The 20396-nt window shown below is 41.5% G+C and overlaps 1 protein-coding gene across 7 annotated transcripts in view; it reads left to right on the top strand.

Moving 5' to 3' along the window:
- Positions 1-20396, top strand: part of CEP112 (centrosomal protein 112) — a 158266-nt gene that overhangs the window by 72362 nt on the left and 65508 nt on the right. The window lies entirely within an intron of this gene.

Genomic DNA, 20396 nt, shown 5'->3' with positions numbered 1-20396 from the left:
GCATGGAAAATGATCTTTATGAGTTTTCACTTCAAAAACCATCTTACTGCCTTTTTTTCAGTGTATTTTCTAAGGACGGCGTGGTATATTTTCCTGAGAGCCTTTATTAAAAAGGCCTGCAATGGCAATATTCTAAAAACTAAGGTGATTTTCTAGTTTAAAGAGTTTACAGAAAATAATCTTTCCTAATCAGCGTTAGAATTGCTTATCACGCATGGATTATTTTATACCCAAACTGGACATTTTGGTAAAGCATCTTTAATGACACGTTTTCCGCGCACCACCACCTTCCCTAGGAGATGTTAGGCTCAGACTAGGAGGCATTTTCACTCTACTTTCCTGTAGGCTGGTAGGCTGTGGCTTTTACTAACACCTCTAATGGAGCTAAATGAAACTGAATTGAAAATTTACTTTTGAAATCAATTGATTTTTTACTTTGGACGGCTCAGACTATCGAAATCTGGCTTAAGGAAGTCCATTAGGAAGCAAACGGCTTCTTGGGAGTGGTTGGGAGGTATATTGCAAAGCCAGGACTTATTTCTCCTTTTCCACCATTGTGGTTTTCCAATGAAAACGGGATATACTTTGTGAGAACAGTTGGGCAGGGGATACTCAGGTGGCCTCTGAAAAAAAAATTAAACCTCGCCTTTTATTTTCCGCTGCATTGTAAGAGCGAACAAAGCCTTAAATGGTTCAAGGGATTGGTTTTTCTCTTTGCATTTTTTCTTTTTGGCCCAAGATAGATTCATCTCAGCTCTGGATCTGTTTGCGAGTGTCTTTTCAGAGTTGTAGCTTCCTCTCACCTGCATTTTTGCTGTTGGTGGTTTTTTTTTGTGGACAAAGGCAGAGCTGTAACTCCTGTGTTAAAAGAAGGCAGTTTTGGAATTATATGGAATTATTCGGTCTCCACACCAGTGCTCATCCCAGTTCCTGTGTTGCTCTGTAACACTGAATACAAAAGGAAAGGGACACTCTTCAGCGAATTCTGAGAACTGGGAGGTGTCTCTAAGTCCAGCTCTGGTTTGTGCTCTTGGGGGTCATTTCTGGCAAAGGTTGGAGCCCAAAGTTTGGTTGTGCTTTTTGTTTTCAGGGGGATCAACGATGCTACTACAGGTGCTCTGTGGAAAGCTGGGAATTTTCACAGCTATTGGGGGAATCTGAACAGTCTGAAAAGCAGAGTTTGGCCTTTTTGCAGAGCTTTTCTTTGTAGTTTGAATATCCCTGTACAGTCATTTGAACATTGCTGCCATGAGAATGACATGTAAATCAGGAAAGAAAGGGCAGTTGCTTTGACAAGAAGAGCTGTTGTTTGTTTAAATTCTAGTGAGACTCTCCCAGCTTTCAAGGATGCAGATTTTTCCATTTGGGAAAATAAATTGCTTTTCGTTCCTTCCTCTGGTCTTTGTATTCAAATCCACCTCTGTCTTTGCAGTGAGCTCAACAGACAATACTGGTGTTTCTTATGGAATTATAGCCCAGATTTTTAATTTTTTTTTTTTAATCTTCGCATGTGTTTACTAAAAATGCGTGTTTTGGACATCTGATATGACTAACGGCCAGTGTCCTTTATGAAACATTTGTCAGGCTCTAAACAAAGGTAACCCAGTCATTTAATGGGTATTTAACAACACTGCATGTTAAAAACCTGTTAAATTGGAACCATCTTTGACAGCAGTAATTTTTAGGAGTGCTTTGTGTCGCAGCGAAGGTGAGATGCAATAGGAGCGGAGGCCATTTTGCTTGGCGAAATGAAAAGTGGATTTGCTGGGTTATTTGAAAAATTTAAATAATAATTAGTGTTAATCACATAGGAGTAGCTTGGTTTGAAGGACCTATCTGCTCAGTGTTGGTTGAATGATGTGAAAGCACCGTTATTAAAGGTATCCACTGGAAGTCTTTCTTAAATCCTTTTCCATATGAAAGAGTAGTAAATACGTATTTCTTAATACACATGGTTAAAATATGTATTTCTCACTATATTCCTGAAGACAGCGATGGCTGAGTACTGCAGATCAATTTCTTTTGCTAATACTGTAAAGACTGAGTTTTCTTATTGCATATCCAAGGTCTCTACTTTCACGTAGGTCTTCAGATACTGTGAAAGACACTATACAAAATAGTTAGAATTTATTCAAATATAAATACATTTATTGATGCTTTAATCTCATCTAGAGTATAAAAATTAAGATTTGAGTGCCTTGCCGGATATTATTTAAATATAAAACAATGTTACTTTTTTGTGAAGTGTAAGTCTAATATATTTTCAAGAAAGGAATTTGATTGAAGCGTTTCACCTTTTGTGTAGATGATAAATTTCTGGGTAACGATTGCATTCTGCCTGGATTTCACCATTTCTAGGAGTCTTGCTCTGATTTTTTCACCTGGGGTTATAATGCTTGGGGAGGAGTAAATTGACTTGTAGGTCAATAAAAGTCAAAGCAATACAAAGGCTTTTATGCCATGCTGTGTTCTTGTAGGCTTTTAAATCCTGTACGTTTTCTATGAACTGCCATAATGTTGTTATTCTTTAAAGAAGCTAATCACACATGGATTATGTTTTTTTAAAGAGTAGTTTTGAATCACTACTTCCATTTAATTTAGATATCTGAATTTTCTTTAGGAGCATTGTTAAATTTGCTCATACATTCTGCACCTCCCTAAGTAATTTTTGTTTATCCACCAGTTCACAAAACAGGGAACTCCTTCTGTGATGGAGACCTTCCTTTGTTTTAATAAAAGCATTCTTGCTACGGAATCAGTGATTTTCTGAAGCAAGTCTTCAGGTCACAGAGAATATATCCAGTGTGCTTGGTGAAATGAAATAGCAAGGTTAGGAAATTTTAATAACTGAAGCGGAGGGGTCTGTGGTACCAGTTGTGCCCTTATATTTCCCCTCTGTCCTTTGAATGTCCTTCTCTCCCCAGCATCTGCCACGTGCCCTCAACCAGCTCAAAGATTTCCATGTTCCAGCTGCTGTGCAGATTTGGATCATTTTCCTGTTTGTTCTTCCACCGTTGACCTTTGGGCGAGAAGAAGAAATAAAACATACCCCTGTAACATCAAATACAGCGCTTGGCTCTAAAGGAGAGGAAAGAAAGTTTCCATGAGGAAGCTGAATCCTCTTTCCAGGTTCTGTTCTGAGATAATTGGCCAGGCCACTGTGTTCATCCAGTCGTAATTGGGTCAAGAGCAGCTGGAGTGCTTGGGCACGTTCTGCCCGCACGTGTCACTGATGTCACGGTGTTCAATTTTAACAGGCAACGTTTGTGCTCTCAAAAATGAGGCTGCTCGAAGAGATCACTGCTCTTTTGGGGTGTCTTGGGGCTCTCAAGAAACCCTTATTGGTTGGGAAAGAAAAACCTTGAGTAGTTCTGAAGCTGCGTGGATACAGACATTGAGAGCGGAGCTTGTTACAAAAATCCCCGACAAACAGGCTGGACGTGGTAAGAAGAGTTAATAAGGTGTTATCCCATGGCTGAAGGAGCCGTTTCCTTTTTCCTCTCTTGCTTTGTGAACTTTCCATCATCCCCTTGGCCTTTAGCATCCTGGTTTGCTTTCCCTTCTCAGAAATCAGCGGCTCCTCCACTGGTGTCCCATGTACAGCACATTCCATCACTTCTTTTCTGCCTTCTCTTTGGAAATTTCTTTCTTTGCACTTGGGATCAACAATCTTTCTGCAGCTATTGCTTTGCACCTGATTTTGTCTGAATTAATTTGAGCCTGTAGAGTTAAAATAAAAAAACCAGTAGCAATCACTATTTTCATTCCAGCAACGATAGTTATTTTCATTACAGCACATTCCTGGTATATGTTTGTGGTTCTGTGTAGATAATTAATGTATCAACCAACTGGGGGAAATAGAGGACATTTATTGTGGCTCCATAAATGTATGAAGGGTGGCTGTGCTGCTGTGTGTCTGCTGCAGAGCTCTATCAGCTATTGACAAGAGAAAATACAGAAAAAAACCCAGTAGAGACATTACCTACTTGTTTAGAGATAGCTAAATACCCAACTCATGCCCAATTTCTGCCTGTATGCAAATACTGCTGCTACAGTAACTTTGCAGTACTACACTATTTTAATAAGAAGGATTTGGGGAGCATTTTTTTTTCAGAATAGGACACTCTCTTCAACTTTGATTTGAAAGAACCTATTGTTACCTACAGTTAAATCACTGATCAACTCTTCTGCTTCATGTAATTGTTTGAATATCTCCAGACACAAGTTCCCACATGGTTATTCTCCCAGTATCAGTGGAAGCAATTTGCTTGAGGGGATCTGGAGGGTACAGATAGAGGTAGCCTGGGAAACATTCAGATGCTGACAGTGCTACTGAAGTCACTTCTGTTTACAATTTGGAGTAAATAAATTATATTACTCTTTTTTTTTTTCTTTTACTTCCTTTCCTTTTCTTAGCAGAAGATGTCTTTGGCATGAGAAGAAATGCACTGCTTGCAATGCAGGCTTTCTCTGCAGCCAATCTGAATCCTGGAGTTGCAATCTAAATATTTGTTTGTTGTATTTTACTTGGAGAAGGGCTCTTGGGCTGCCAGTCAGACTCCTGTAGACAGACAGCCGTTCCCTTTTAGCCTTTCCCAAACAAAAGCTTTTGGCTATATTGCAGCATGTTTAATTTACCACCAGTCAGCCCAGGATAATGAACATGACTGTTGATGTAAAGTACCAAATATTTGTTGCAGCCCTTGTGTGGTTTTCCTTGGTTGTTATTCACAGTCTGCTGACTCAGGGCTGCCATGGATCCCATTGATGGGGAATATCTGCTGAAATCAGGGATCTGGTGCTGGGTCCCATGGAGATGTTTACACTGGGCTTTCACTCAGAACATTGCTGTGAAATGGTCAAATGCAACAGTTCCTTGTGGAAATACTCAAATACTGGGAACCCACAGAGCTGGTTTTCACTTGAGTAAATGCAGGGGAGTTGTGGGAAGAGTTTGGGCTGCAGCATTGGCATAATCCTTGAGATAAGAGTTAAAAATGAGCCTTTGCTCTGAACTGGAGTAGACAGTGCAGGCTCAGCGTTCTCTCCATCAGGGTCTGGGTCTCCTGAGCACATCCCTGCTCAGGTGAACCCACCTTGGCACGTTTGTGTTCCTGTCCCACTCTGGCTGAGCCGCAGCCTCCGGCTGGGACACCTTTCAAACACCTGTTGGTCCAGCTGTGAACATCTGCCACTTCCTCACTTCATGCACCCTTCAGAGTGTCCTTGTGCCATGGTGGGTGATCATCTCTGATGTCTCCAGCGTTTTTCCTCGATTTTCATCTTCTCATTAGAACTGAAGTTGGATTGTGAGGAATTTGGGGTGGGAAATGTGACTTCACTCTCTCCTTTTATACTTCAGTCAGCCCAGCACTTGAAATACTTAAAGACATTTTTGGAAGGCATACATAATCGTGCACAAATTGTCATCTGCTGATTAAAAATGTTAAGTTAACTTAGGAGACAACAGACATTTTGTGCTGTCTACAGTGTATGTAAAAGAGAAAGCAGTTGCCATAGAAACTAGCTCATCACATAATATGAACTCTGAATCTGAGATGGAGTTCTTTTCAGCAAAATGGACTTTCTGTGTCTATAATATGAAATTGAATATATCTGGTAATTATTATAACATTGCAATCAGTGTTTTTATATTCTTTTTTGTTTCATTTTAAATATTGGCAGCTGAAGGTGGAGTGTATAATTTCACTTGTCTAGGGGCAGGGTGTAGATCATATAGCAGTAATTTTATTTTATAGCAGCACTCCTTGATTAGAAAGAAGTTATTATTTCCTGCATAGGTGTTAATAAACATAGATTAATTTCTCTGAATAGAAGTGAGATCAGTTTTGCTCATGAGTGAGATGTAAAGGATCTTTATGCCAGGTTTTAACACATCCACTAGGTGTGGCTTTGCAGGCAGGGTTTGTGTGTGATGGCCGCAAGGAATGATTTACACTAATAGACAATAAGCTATGCGTGGTGTGAAACATTTTTCACATTAAAGGTACATTAAGGAATCCTGGAGTCAGAAATGATCAATTACAAACAGGTGCATGTACAAACAGGTAGTAACTGCAGCATGTGAGGTGGTATAATGTAATTTCTAAGCAGAGGCAAAAATACTGTGTTAGTCTGCAGAAACAATCGATTTACAATAAAATCTCTTGATTTTGATTTGATTGATCTCTTGATTTGGTTGAAGGAGCTTGTGCTTTCTATGTGAAGATCAGTGTATAGCAAAGCCAGGCTCTGAATTTGCTTATTGATATTGCTTCCAATTGTGTCCAAGTCTTCAAAGTGTAGTTTCTGTATTGGATTGTTCCAAATATTGCAACTAAACAAATTCAGTAAATGTCTGCTGCACGGAGGAGGGAATGCTTGCTCACAACTTTATTAATGGGTTTTAGTTCTTTTGAAAATTGCTTTTTCTGTTACCTTGTAATGTGTTTGCGACAGTTGTTGAATAGAAGGAAGTTGACTTCTAGTTCATAGAACAAGTGCAGCAATTTGGAAAACAGCAGTGCCATCCACTTCAAACGTTCCCCTGAGTGCTGAAGGGACATCCTCTAATGGGAGACCAGCATTCATTCTGGAGTTTTTTCACAGCATCATAGAATAATTTGGGTTGGAAGGACCTCTGGAGGTCACCGTGCCCAACCTCCTCCTCAAAGCAGGTCTGACTTCAAAACCACATCACGTTGCTCAGGGCCAAGTCCAGCTGAGTTTTGAAGAACCTGCACTGGTGGAGATTTCGCAGCCTTCTTGAGCCAAATGCTCCAGTGCTTTACCAATCCAGTGTGAATTCCCTTTTCCTGGATATGCAGCTGGAATGTCTGTTGTTAAAATTTGGATCTCTAGGTTCTTGCCCTTCCTTCAAGAAGAGTCTGCCTCTGTCTTCTCCACAATTCCTTACGCTCAGTTGAAGACAGCAATTTGATTTCTCTTTGGTGTTCGGTTCTGCTGGCTGAATAAACCTGGCTTGGTGAACTCCCTGCAGGTCCTGGTGGTCCATTCCTCAGCTTGCACAGTTTGAGGTCCCTGTGGATGGCACCCTGCTCTCCACACTGACTGCTTACCCAGGAAATGCCATCTGCAGTAGGGCACAGAGTCACTTGTCCATCATGCAGGGCTTTGCAGCAGGTGTTCAGCTCTATCAGCCCATTCTGAACTTGGAGAAGTGCCACTTGTTGGCTGACTCTTGACTCCTCCTGTCCTCCTGTGAGTTCTCTGCTCACACTCTGCTCATCCCTCCAGTTTGTATCCCTTCAGTTTGACTTACACACCCTGTAAAGTCTGTATCAAAACCTTGCTGAAGATAAATGACACTGACACTTCTCCCTTTCACTGCAGAAGACAATCACTTTATTCAAGCCTGCCTTGCCCTGGTTTATCCAGCTTGCTGTTCCAGTGACCCCTTTATGCTTCCTGTGCCTGGAAATTAATTTCATGGAGTTTTACACCGTCATTTTTCTAGGGATGGAGGTTAGGGTGTCCTGTCTGTGATTGCCTACTAAGGTACTATGTATTGCAAATTAAGCAGTTAAATTTCTTAGAGTGTGCTTTTTCTCCCATCCCTTCTCTAAAGAAAGATTATCCAAAATCAATTTAGTCTCTCTTCCTTAGGTCATCAGATGTTAATTCCATTCACTCACTGCCACCATAAATCAAGTTTTGAACAGAAGTCTGGCTGTTAAATGATGTATATCTTGATAGGAGAGGTTCTATGATCTGCTCAGCTCCTCAATTCAAAGGTATTTTAAATACCAAGTGAAAGAATGAGACACTGGGCGAGAAATGGTGACAATCTGTAGTTTGGAATGTTAACACCACTTGTTTTGGCAGCAATACTGCTCGTAAAACAATAAGATCCATATGGATGCTAATTTTCCCAATTTCGAGTAATAAATACAACCTCTTTATGGTTTAAGTAATGATATTACTCAATACCACTGCAGGGTCCAGTAGATGGTTTCATGATGAGGTAATAAATAGCGATTTTGGAGAGCTGATTTATTTGTGTTTTTCTTTTATGTGGTTTCTGATGGGGGAAGAAGAAATCCCAGAGCCAGTGCAAAGCCTTGCCTTCTCCTGTAGCTGACATACTTTGGCTGAAGATATGTCAGCTGAGAAATATGAGCCCATCCATACAGCTCTGCACGCTCCCACATTAAAGTATTATAAAGGAACCTTCAAGTGGAAAACCAGTAACAAATTGCAGCTGAGATGCTTATGGCAAATTGCACTGCCCTGCGTGCCCCACCACTGCTCTGCCTGTTCCTCCACACGCTGCTTTAGCCTGGAAGAAAAATGGGAGCCTCCTCTGGTTTTCCTGTGTTTCACAGACAGGAGCTGCGAGGGGGACGAGCCCCAGGCCCCCAGGGTGGGTTCTCTGCAGGGCTGGGATGATGTTGCTGGCACAGACACGGGCTTGAGTGTTTCACCAGTAAAATCTCCGCAGCTGTTTCCCCACTGGTCGAACCCCGGCGTCTGTAGCAACTCCTCCAAGTCTTTGCTGCCTCAGAAGTATGGAATTTGCTGTCCCATCCCATGGAGGGGCAGCCAAATGCTGTGCACTCTTTCAGCCCTGCTCCCAGCCCAGTGCCATGCCCGGTGTGTGCTCCCAGCTCCAGCCCTTCCGAGCTGCTCCAGCCCCTTTCCCACCAGAGCACGGACTCTGGGCACACCACACCCCACACAGCCGTGGGCTGGGGTTTGTCCCCTGCCACTTCTGAGCTGTGGGTGACAAGGAGGTGCCAGCAAAGGGCCCTGACAGGGTTCTGTGGGATGTGCAAGCCAGGGAGATGGGGCAGCGCAGTGCAGTGCCAGGAGTCTGTTGGACCTGGGTGGTGCAGCCCGTGGGGCACTGGCTGTGTGCTCTGGGACCATCCCCTGCAGGGGCCCAGCTCAGGAGATCCCATTTCCCATCCCCAGCTCTGAGCTGTGGGCTCTCAGGCAGGAGCAGCTGCCCTGGCACAGCCCTGCAGAGCCCACTGAACAACCAGCATGGCCTTGCTATCGCTCCACGCTTCCATCCCGGTTCCTTATCTCTTGTCTTTTCTGCTGCCATTTGGTGTTTCTGTTTTCCCTCACACCCAGATAAGAGCAGGGATTTTAGGTTCTGCTTTTGGGGATATTCCAGATAGAGAAAACATCGTGAGTCCTCAGCTGAGGGCTGTGGGCTTGTGCTGGCCTCAGACATATGAGCTCACAGAAGTGTGCATACCTTCTCTGCAATTTTTCTTTTTCCTTTTGAAAACATTTTTCTTTTTTTTTTTTTTCCTAAAAAACAAATTAGAAATAAAATCCATTCTTTTAAAGTACAGTGATTATTTTCAGTATGGAGTCAGAGAGCAGAGCTGTTCCTCAGCCCAGTCACCTTTGAAGAAATGATTGTCACCTTACCTGAACAAAAACCGTTTCTTCATTTGAATGAGTGGCACAGACTGTGACAGTGATTTAAGGTCTTTAGTGCTGATTTCATGCAAGAAAATATTTTTCACAGTATGACTTGAAAGTAGACTTTTTTCCCCCAATTACTCTACATGTTGGCAGCAAATTAGCTTTGAGGGAATATTGTGCACATCACAGTTCTCCGTTGATGTACTGGGGAGTCATTTTTGGATCTTTTAGCTCAGTCAGACCAATGACTGACGTCGTTCACGTCTTCCCTTTCTGTGGATTTGAAAGACTGCCTTTTGACAGGCAGGGTGAGATGGAAAAAAAGCAGCCAAAGTACAAGAAATGATTGGCAAAGCGATGATATCATTGAGTGTTCAAAGACTCTGCAAATTGAAGCTTATTAAGATGACATTTTGTCTTCTATTCAGCACTAATTGGAATCATGCCTGGGTGCATGATGTGGAAGGTACTTAATACCTGAGTGTTTATCATGACAAAATGACAGGAATCGATGTCAGGGATGCTGTAGATTTCTGTTTCATGGAGAAAACAATATATTTCAAACTGCAATTACATATCTCAGCGTCATTTGTATTCATGTGTCTGAAAGTCCTCCTAAAATAACACAAATAAGAAAGCTTTACTTTTGACCCCTCAAATATCAGCCTGATCATGAATATTCCATTTGCAGGTTTTAGAGTTGCTCTTCAGAGTTCATAAAATCATCACTAAGGTAGTTTAAGGGGGAAAAAAAAGGTAAAAAAAGGGACAAAACCCTCTGACACAGTGTTTTCACTTGAAACAGATCTGAAAATCCCATGAAGAGTGAACTCCATCTTCCACACAGGTGATACAATTCTTCTAAAGTTGCCTCTGACAGCTTGAGTTCTTTTGTAGACTGTGCTTTCTGCTGTATTGGCATCTGTAAAATGAATTTAGAAAAGAGAAACAGAGGAGAAAGTGATTTTTGGAAAGACAGCTGCTGCAAGCACAGAGTACACTGTACATTTGAAGGAAGCTGCATGTTCTCCTGCTGTATTTGGTATCCTTAGGGATTTGTGGGTTGGAGGGCACCTGTGTCATGGCTGGGGTAGCAGCAGGAGCAGTGTGTTACTCTACATCTTCATCTTGGACCTTACGAAATTCAGATCTTCAATTAAACATCCAGTTTAGTATAAAATTAATATTTATTCAGCAGCTGATGAAAACAATAAGCTGGTAGATGACATTGTTACCTGAGGTGCTGTTTTTAATGGAGTAGGGATTGGTAATTGCAGGGTAATATGTTTTTTAAAAACCCAAACAAAACAGAAACAAGCAAAAAGCCCACAAACAAACAAAAGGGAAAATGCCACCCCAAACACAAATCAATGGAATGTGGATGCTCACAGGAATTACTGGTCATTAAGTGACTGATCCAGCTGCCTGGGTGTCCCTGTGAACTCCAGCAGTCCTGTAACTAATGAGATGTTGACAAGCAGTAGTTTAGGGGCTGCTGGTAATTATTTGTATTGCTGGAATCCTCTCGGGGGTCTGAGTCTATGTTGTGTTAGTGAAAACATGGAACAACAGACAGTTCCTGTCCCTGAGAGCTGATACCATAATTGTGCTTGTGGGATGCTGCAAGTGGGGGCAGCAGAAGGTTGGGGACCTGAGATAAACAAGGTTTATCAGTTGGTTTCTCTGTAGGCTGGTGTGGTTGGAGCAGGGAAGCAGAAGACACAGCACACGAGCTACCTCCTTTGAGTGCCTCTAATAGCATCAAAAAATGCCCTTGCATGATTTGTCTGTGGCTCTAAGAGACAGCTGAAGAGCGCTGGCCCCTTGCCATGTCTGCAGTGGCTGCTGCTGTCAGAGGTTCTTGTGTCACTGTGAGGAAAAGGAAAAGTGACTGAGGTGGGAGATGAGCACGTGAAGAACATTTTTGTTCAAAGTTTGGGAACCCCTGCAGTGATTGCCATGCTTACAGACATGCTTGGTTGTTCAGCCTACTCAAGTTTGATAGTAACTGACTGGAAGCCTTCTGAAGCTGTGTATTGCATGGATTTCCTCATGGGAAAGCAAATTTAAGAATAATTTGTTATTGTTCCTTTCATCTGTTGGATGCTGTTGTTGGGGAGTGCAGGGGGAGTGGAGGAAACAGAACCCAAGCTGAAAATATACCATTGGTAATGTTAGACAGAAAATATTAATTCTTTCCTGCTAAAATCAATTTGGGATAAGTGAGGGAGTGTGTTTGTGTATCTATGTGTGTCTGAGTGTGTGTACATGTATTATTGCCCTCTAATGGATAGAGTCTGAATGGCTCAGCTTTGTCTGCTTATATGGGGCTTGTAGCAAAACATTATTTTCAGGATGTCTGATATTTCCCATTTTAGAAGAACTTTATGATGTTTATTCAGAATTCTGATGCATCTTTTGTGAGTAACGTTCCTTTAGTTAGTGTAATTAATTTGGAATTCTGTAGAAAGTCCCACAGCTTAGAGAAGTGCCTTTTCTTTGTTCTCTGGAGGTTTATTTCAGCTCAGCCATAACTGCTTGAAATTCAACATTTTATTCTGCTATTTTTACCACAGGGCAAACATAATAACTGAATTTTGAACAGATTTCTATACAGCAATGACATCAAGGGCCTTTTGGATGTGTAGATCTTGCTCCTTTGCTTTCTTCCATCCAGAGATTGTTCCTGTCCCAACACTCCTGCTGAGCACCCCGGGTATCCAGGACCTGCCCAACTCCTGAGATGGGGATGGAAGAGGGAATGAGCTCTGCTCTGGTTGATGGGTGTTCCCAGGGGCTGCTCCACCCCATCCTGCTGAGCAGCTTCCTGCCTGCTCCCAGGTGTTATTTGTTTTCTAGGAAAAGTGGCAAAAGTGTGTAATGAAACATTAATTCAGACCGAGTTTTCAAATCTACATGAGATTCATGATAAAGCCAAGTGGTCTAATGATGTGTGGTAGGGTTTGTGTTGCTTTTTAAATGAAGCTGTCTTTGAAGGTAACTGTGGAATGACTCAAGGAGGAAGGCTGCAGGTTAGCTGGGAATGGGAATTCCATTGTCTGTACTGGGAGTTGTCCAATTCTCCATGTTCTTTATAGTGGAATCCTAACTCCGCCATGTTTCTTCCGAGCAGAGCTCTGTTTCCATTCAATAAATACTTGTGGGGGGATTCCATTTCAGAATTATGTTCTTTTCTCTGCATTTTTCTCCATGTTCTTTTCCTTTTCAAACTTTGCAGTGCTTGCTTTTGCAGCAGGATAACTGTGCAGTGTTTGGGACACGCGGCAGAGCAGCCCTGGCTCACGGCTTCCTTCACCTCCCGCTGCAGAACCACGGAGCAGCGAGTGTCCAGAGCCACCTCCCTCCCCTCCAGGAGGCTCCTGAGGGGGGTGGTACACAGACATTCCTGATGGACATGGATTGCAGCAAGCCAAATATTCCTACTCATGAAATCCTGCCAATATTCAGGGCAGAACAGCAGCTCATTTCACAAAGCTCTGCTACAGCACCTCCAATCTCTGCACGCTTTCAGCTGAGTCCATCACATTTCTACTTATGATCCAATTACAAGCTGAATGTAGGCTGGAAGAGCAGAAAGAGCAGCACATTAATCAAATTCCCTTGTAATGACTGTGTTCTCATGTGGGTGATGCTCTGAGGTGTGGTACAAGGTAGGGCACACAGTGCTGGCTTTTCCTGTCCCTGCCCAGGGCTGGGCTGTCCCTGGGCTGTACCTGCTCAGCTGGGCAGGCATCCACAAAAGGCTATTGTAGTGATGGGAGAGCTTTTTCCTGACAGCAAAAGAAATTGTCCCTGTGTTTCAGGCTACTACATTTTCCATTTGTGGGGAAAATAGAAAAAATTTGCATATGTTAAGAGAGAGATGAAGGATGTTGCAGGAGCATCTTCTCAGCCCAAGATGGGGATTTTATCTGCATTTCTAGATATTGGTGTTTTTCTTCTGAGCATGATGTTTCCTAGCAATATGCTTTTTCCCTTGGAAAAGTTATTTTCCACTTACAATACATTGGCAGCCATTGTTTGTATTGTTCAGGATCAACCCTAGGATTTTTCTAAATGTTATTTTGATTTGATGACTTTGTTCATCAGTGAATTATGAAAGCTCTGATTGTTTAGGGCACGAGAAGGGCACAATGCATTACTGGGTCACATGCTCACTTAATGCATGCACATTGTGGTGGCAGCAGTAATAGCTCCATTAAAGAACAAAAGGTAGCAACACATCGAAGCTCTGGATCTGGCCAATCCCCTCAAATTACCATAAATATTTGAGCAATCTGAATAGTTTCAGACTCTGTAGTAAAGCTTTCCTGTTTTTATCTGGCACTGAAGGAATGTGGAATAAAGTATTCATTTAACAAAGTATAAAAATATGTGTGCTATGCAGTTATAATCATGTGTCATTAATCAGAAAATACTGCAGAAACTCTGACAAATTAAAAACACAAGGATGTGTCTGCAAGGGCTTTTTCAGTCATTAAAAAGCTGCTTCACCTCTCAGGCAAACTATTTAATGGCAACTCCTTGCTCAGTGTACTGACATCTTCAAAGGCTCTGACATCTGTCGGCCTTTGAACTACCATTAAAAAATATTATCCCATTTCCATTCTTTTATGCCCATTTTTTTAATTATAGTCCTTCTTTCAAGTTAGGAACATGGTTGGTTTAAATGATGCTGTCCTTTCGTTTTCAGCCACCCAGCTGCGGTTTGAATAAATTGATGTAGAATCAAAGGCGGGACTTTAAAGGGAAAAGGTTTGATGGACTTGGACTCCGAACCAGATGAGGTTTTATGATGAAAAGGGTTTAATCCCAGCACAGGCATCGCTTCTATCAGTCGAGCAGTACAAAGCGATTCATATATATAGGTTCACGAGAAATGATCTATTTTTTTTTTTTTTTTTTTTTTTTTTTAAACAGCACAGATCTCTTCAGGACTTGCAAATGTGGCATTAGCTAATATTCAGAGAGCTGATTTCCTTTCATCCAGCAGAAGCTTATGATTATAGTACAGTTCTCGAATTGGAAATGAGAGCTGCAACACAGATTTAAAGCTCTGCTGTCTGATTTGTATTCAATATACATGTCACTGCGGGACAAGGCAGTCTAGGCCGAGCTGGTTCAATGAAGGGAAAAACAGTTTCAGCATCAGAAATTCTGGGGGGGGTGGGTGGGAAAGGTACCAATTAATTCTTACCTGCTCTACCTGAGTATTGTGTGGGATACTTAGTGGATTACTCTCAGTGCTGAAGCTGTGCAAGCAAACCCTTGTGATAAGGTTTCTTTGGCATCTCTGGCATCAGAGGCTGCGAGGGAATACGCAGGATTTATCACTAATGGCTCCTAAAGCAGCCATTTCTATGGAAGGCAATGTTTGTTTTTCTGTGCCTGAGTTTCAAGGAGGTTTAGCAGAGTCAGCCCTGCTATTCCTTTATAGCCATAGCCTTCATTAATGTGGTAATTAGGCCTGTGTGTGGGGAAAGCCAAAATCTCTGTCTCACAAGTGCATCAGAAGCCATTTGTCATAACTACCACCTCAAGGTATCCAAGATACAATTTCTCTACTAATTCCCTGATCTTTGTGTTAGTAAAAGTGTGCTACAAAATCATTTATTTTCACAGAGTAAGATTGTGTCCTTTAAAACAGTGATGCTTTCCAGAGAAGGAAAGCAGCAGGTTTCAAAAGTCTGCAAATTCTGTCCCCTTAGAAGGCTGATGTACAGAAAGGAGCCAGCTCCCTTTGGTGCTCTGCCTCCAGTCAACGGTTTCTCCTTCAAACCCTTCCCACAGCTGTTGTTCCCTGCCAGAATATTCAATTTAGGAGTAGTACATTTTTCCTGACTTCTTATTGCAATTTTCAGGTTGTGTTTTGAGTTTTTTTTTTTTTTCTTGAGACATAGTAAATACAAACATGGGCCTTTATAAGTGGGTTATTTTATTTGACTTATATTCCACAGTCTGCATGTTTAGTATGTATTTAGATTTTTATATTTAAACTGTGTATTAATATTTATTCAGAGTACAGTAGATCCAAAACAGTTGCATAAATAAATCCAAAGAAATTCTTGCCCCAGGATGCAGTGGCCTATTTGTCATTCAGAAAACGAAGTGGCATCAACTGAATTCAAGGACAAACTGAGAAGGATGAAAAGGACAGAGATCAACAGAAAGGTGCCAGAGGAAGATATTGAGCCAAAAACCCTCTCGATTTCAGGAGAAGAAATGTTAGGCACAGTTTTCATTTATTTTGAACAGATCATCCTGTGATTGATGTCACCTTTCTGAGCTGGCAGCTGTGGAGCAGGAGGCTTCCAAAAGGTCTCTGGACTCAGGAGAGCCACTGTGGAGGTGGTGGGAATTGTGCAGCCAGCACTCGAGGGTGAAGATGCAGAGAGGGAGACTTGGACCAGCATCAGCTGGGTGTGTGTGGCAGCAGGACCATCACCTGATGCCCTCAATGCCAGCCTAACCTGAGTTGGTTAAAGACCACCTTCTCTAGGATTTTCCTCCTCAGGTGGAAATGACACATTTGTGTGTTTGATATCAGGATTGTCTCCAGACACAGACTACCAGAATGTGCTTCTTCCCATGAGAAATTGATTTGAAAAGAAGAAAGCCAAAAGCTGGACCTGTATGTGTAATTGTTCATCTGATTTGTGTAAGCAGCTAACATGAGATGAGAATTTACCACAACTAACTAACGGGAATGCTGCAGCTTTTGTTGCTGCTGTGCAGAAATGAGGGATCCATACAGTCAGAAGCTGATTATTTCTTTCAAATCTAAGCCTGTGAGTGATACAACTTTTATTTCTGGAGCTGTTGGATTTCAGGATTCCTGCCCACACATAATGCCAGTCATGAGGCTGAGAACAAGGACTTCATGTTTGGTTAAAGACTGTCACCTTTGCTGTAGCAGTGTGACATCAGAAATGAGAGAGGTTCCTGCTGCTTGGCATCCTTAACAGAGCAGAATAGGGCAGGTGGTGCTTTGAAATCCTGTTGCTGGCCCAGAGAATGACAGCATTGGGTTCCTTAGTTGGCTTCCTGTGATTATGCTGGAGTTTTGAAAACTTTCTCTTTTTCACCTCAGTAACAGTGAGGGCAGGGCTTGGACAGAGGTGAGAGCTGGGAGCGTTCCTCAGGTGCCTGTGGAGATGCTCCTGGCAGAGGCCTGAATGGGAGCTGCTGTCCAAAGTGGGCTTTTCTACAAGTATGATCTTCAGAAATTAAAGATGGCAGATATGTGATGCATGGACAGATGATTACTGAGGCTTTTTATCTGCACCTTGTCTTTGGTTTGTCCTGGCAGGTTTTGTGTCTGATGCTATTTCTGTTACAGTCGTCATAAAACCCTTATGGGATGTGTGAGGTAAAACTTGGGAATATTCAAAAGTTGTGGGTTTTGAGCAACAAATGCATCCAAGATAAAAGTGTGTGATGCTTTTCTAGATGTTTTTTTTTGAGTAATGGGGTTGTTTTGATTCTTTTAGTTACAGTGAAATCTTTTCTATAGTTGACAGACAAACACATTCTCATAGACAATGCAGCGTGTTCCTCTTCTGGGGAATTACAATACATTTAATTTTGCTGCCTCATAGAGATGAATGTCTGTAGTAATCCTTAAATCTGCAATACATCGTGTCTGCATTTAAATTGGAATTACACATTGTTCCGGAAGTGTTAATGCTTTTAAATTTAACGTGTGGAAAATTTAAATGCAAATGTTCTTTAAAAGCTTTGACTTAGGGGATGCTGGACACAAAATGGTCTGAGATTGACAGGTGATTCTTCCCAGTCCACTTCAGAGACTGGGAAGCTCCATTTCTGGATTCCCTTGCAGGAAATTCCTGTCCTTCCTTAAATATCAGCAGCTTTTCTTGACTTTCAGAACAGGCTTTACTCTGATGTTATTTCAGAACTGAACATAGCTGTAACATCCATCTGAGAGGAGTATTTGCCTTTCACATCCTGAAATGTAGAAATTAAAGCTTTAGAGTTTTTCATAAAGGAAAACAGGGAAGATGTTTGGTGTCATTTTCATCAGTCATCATTTAGGGATGGATTGTTGTGATTTGTACAATGCAGAAAACCTGGTGTTATATGTAGATTTTCTTTTTTTAGCCACTTCATTTTATTTATGTTTTGCTCTCATAAGTTATTTTGGGGGATCACTGCATTAAATAGGTATTTATGACTGATTTATTTTCTTATCTGCATCATATTTAAGTTCCATTAATGCAGTTATGTAGGTTGTTATGTGCCCATTTGAGTGTCTCCATTATAATTCTGGGTAGAAAGACAGAAGGAAATGAGTCCTTTCCTGGCAGGTCCCTTAGCAGTTTTATTAGAATCATTTTGTTTGTACAAGGAAGAATACAAAGGTAAACATTCCTTTCATCAGATAAAAGCAGAGGAGAAAGAAGGCGGAATTTTTAATTTTTGTCTCACTAGTCTGTTTCAAAGCAAATTCAGTAAACTGGGGAAGGAGGAACTGCTCTGGATCAGTCTCCAAGGCAAGAGGGCCAAGTCTGTTACAGGTCTTAGAACAGTGAAATGGAAAATGTATTTACATTTATCTCAGTTTCAGCTCGGTGAGTAATCCTTTGGCTCAGCAGTTCTCTGCATTGTTTTGTTACACGTGTAAGCTCAAGGTTCTCCCCTTCAACTAAAACTCATTTTGTTGGGAAGGCAGTGACAATAACCAACCTAGATGAAGTTCTGCTTTCCAGCTGCTGTTAACTAAATTGGAATCAAATGTACTTATGTAAATTAAGAAATGGAAATAATCTCCATTAATTTTAAGCTCTTTGTGGAGATGTTCAAATGGATGTCTGATTTTCTTTCTTACCCCCCCCCTCTCCTTTTTTTTAAGCCCAGTTTGTAGCTTAAGTGCCATTTACATTAACTGGGATTTAGGCAGCTGACTGGCTTCTGTAAAAGTCCAGATCTACTTCAGTGCACTTCTTCTGGGAAAAAAAAATCATCAAAATTTGTGTTGTGCTTAATGCCATGTCACAGCAGACCTCAAAATTGTGCTGCCTCTTTCTAAGATGTAGAAACCAGAGTGAGGCCAATATTTTGATTGTGACTTTTTCCTGCTGGCTTTTTGATACCTGTGTGTTGCTTGTTTCTTTTCAGCCTTCATAAATACCTGGCCGAGTCAGTGAACAGTTTGGGGATTAAATTACCTGTTAATTGTTGCCTAAGTGTGTTTATTTATAGGAATGGCACAGGCAGATTAGTTTTTCCTTAATTTTGTTAGAAGTGGAGCTGAGCAGAAGGTAACTGTTGCTCTTAGTCAGTCAACATTTCCACTATGTTTCAGGAAATTCTAAGCAGGATTAGGCAAGACAGAACACCTAAATTCCTAAAAAGTAAAATCTCTTCTTGAAGGGTGCTGGACCTTCCTTGGGATGATGTTCAGTGCAGGAATTGTGGTGAGGGGGATGTTGGCCATGGTTTGGATGCCAGAGGTGAGTGGTGTTTCCCTCCAGCAGCACTGTACAGGTAGGGTGGTGTTAAACCAGTCCCCACACCAAAGTCAGACCCTGGTAGATACAAGATAAGCAGGGTTAGTAGGAATAAACTTTTATCAGATTCATAAATGTTGGAGGCATTTTTCAGAGCATGCACAGTGCTGGAATAGCCCAAGAATCTTACCAAGGAGGTTTGACCTTTAAAATCAGCTTAATGCTGTTAAAATTAATGAAACGAGTATGTAATTAGCAGCTCAACGCCTCCCTTTACAAATCCCAGGGGGTATTTTCAAGAGAGGTGTCAGAGGTGCATGTGCAAAGGTGAGAGGAGGTGAGGTTATGTGGGGATGGAGTCGATAGAACCTTTGCATAAATCCTGAATGTGGGGATTGAGATCTGACCCTGCTGAACTGCACATTTCACCCTTAGTGTCACCTGCACTGCTCTTACTGAGGTTTTCCACTGGATATTCATCTGTGTGAGCCTGAGGAGCTTCCCCTTCTCTTGTGCTGTGCAGGTGCAGATCGGTGAGTGCAGCTTTGGTTTGTGTCAGTTCTCCTCCAAGACCCAAACTTGAGAATATCCAACCTGATTTATAAACTGAGGACGTTTCACTTATGAATGTATTAATAACTTCACCCCATCACTGCAATGTAGTCACATATAGGATATATAGAGAGAAATTTATATAAATAGGATGAAGATGGCTCCTTTTTAAGAAGCTCTGCAATAGAACCAACATTCTGGAGAGAATTTTTTTCCCCTCAAGAAGAAGAACACTTCAGTGTGCACAAAATACTATACAAGCATACAATAAAATGAATCTCTGAGTATTGAAGCTGATATTTGAGTGTTTCCAGCAAGTCTTAGACCACTGTCCAGGACTATTTATAATGGTGGGGGTGCTAATTTCCATCTTTTCCCCTGGAAGGGCTTGCACAGCCCCATGCTCTTGGAATGATCTGAGCCCAACCTGCTGGTCTCTGAACTGTTGTTCATTTTCACTTCATTTCACACCATTTCATTTATCTGCTCCCTTAAATACCACATTTATAGGCCTGTGTGTTCTTACCCAAAAGGCATTTAAATTTGACAGTGTAATAGATTGTGCTGTGAAAGCTAAATAGCTGTTTATTACTTATCCCTGCTAATTTGTGCTCTGCCACATCGTTACCCATGTGATAATGTGCCACTGGTTTTCTTTGCAAATGAAATCTCATCTTTTAAAGTATTCATAATATTGACAAATTGCTGATTTTAGGAGTCACGAGAGAAAAAGGCTAATAAATTCTTTCCATGTTTTAATTGAAATTGCCATGGTATAGAATATTTTTAATATAGTTGTTTAAATGGACATGATTGAGTTCATACAATACAAAGGAGCCACAAATAGCTGCCAGCTGGCTGGACTGGCCAGTTGGAATTCCTTTGGCATGGAGAAAAGCAGGTATAGTGGGACCAGTGAGTCAGACTCAGTAGGATGATTTATGGACAGAA

Source organism: Vidua chalybeata, chromosome 19, assembly GCF_026979565.1.
Source record: "Vidua chalybeata isolate OUT-0048 chromosome 19, bVidCha1 merged haplotype, whole genome shotgun sequence".
Taxonomy (NCBI): Eukaryota; Metazoa; Chordata; class Aves; order Passeriformes; family Viduidae; genus Vidua; species Vidua chalybeata.
Note: the sequence above shows the minus strand (reverse complement) of the source record. Positions and strands in the feature narration are given on the sequence as shown.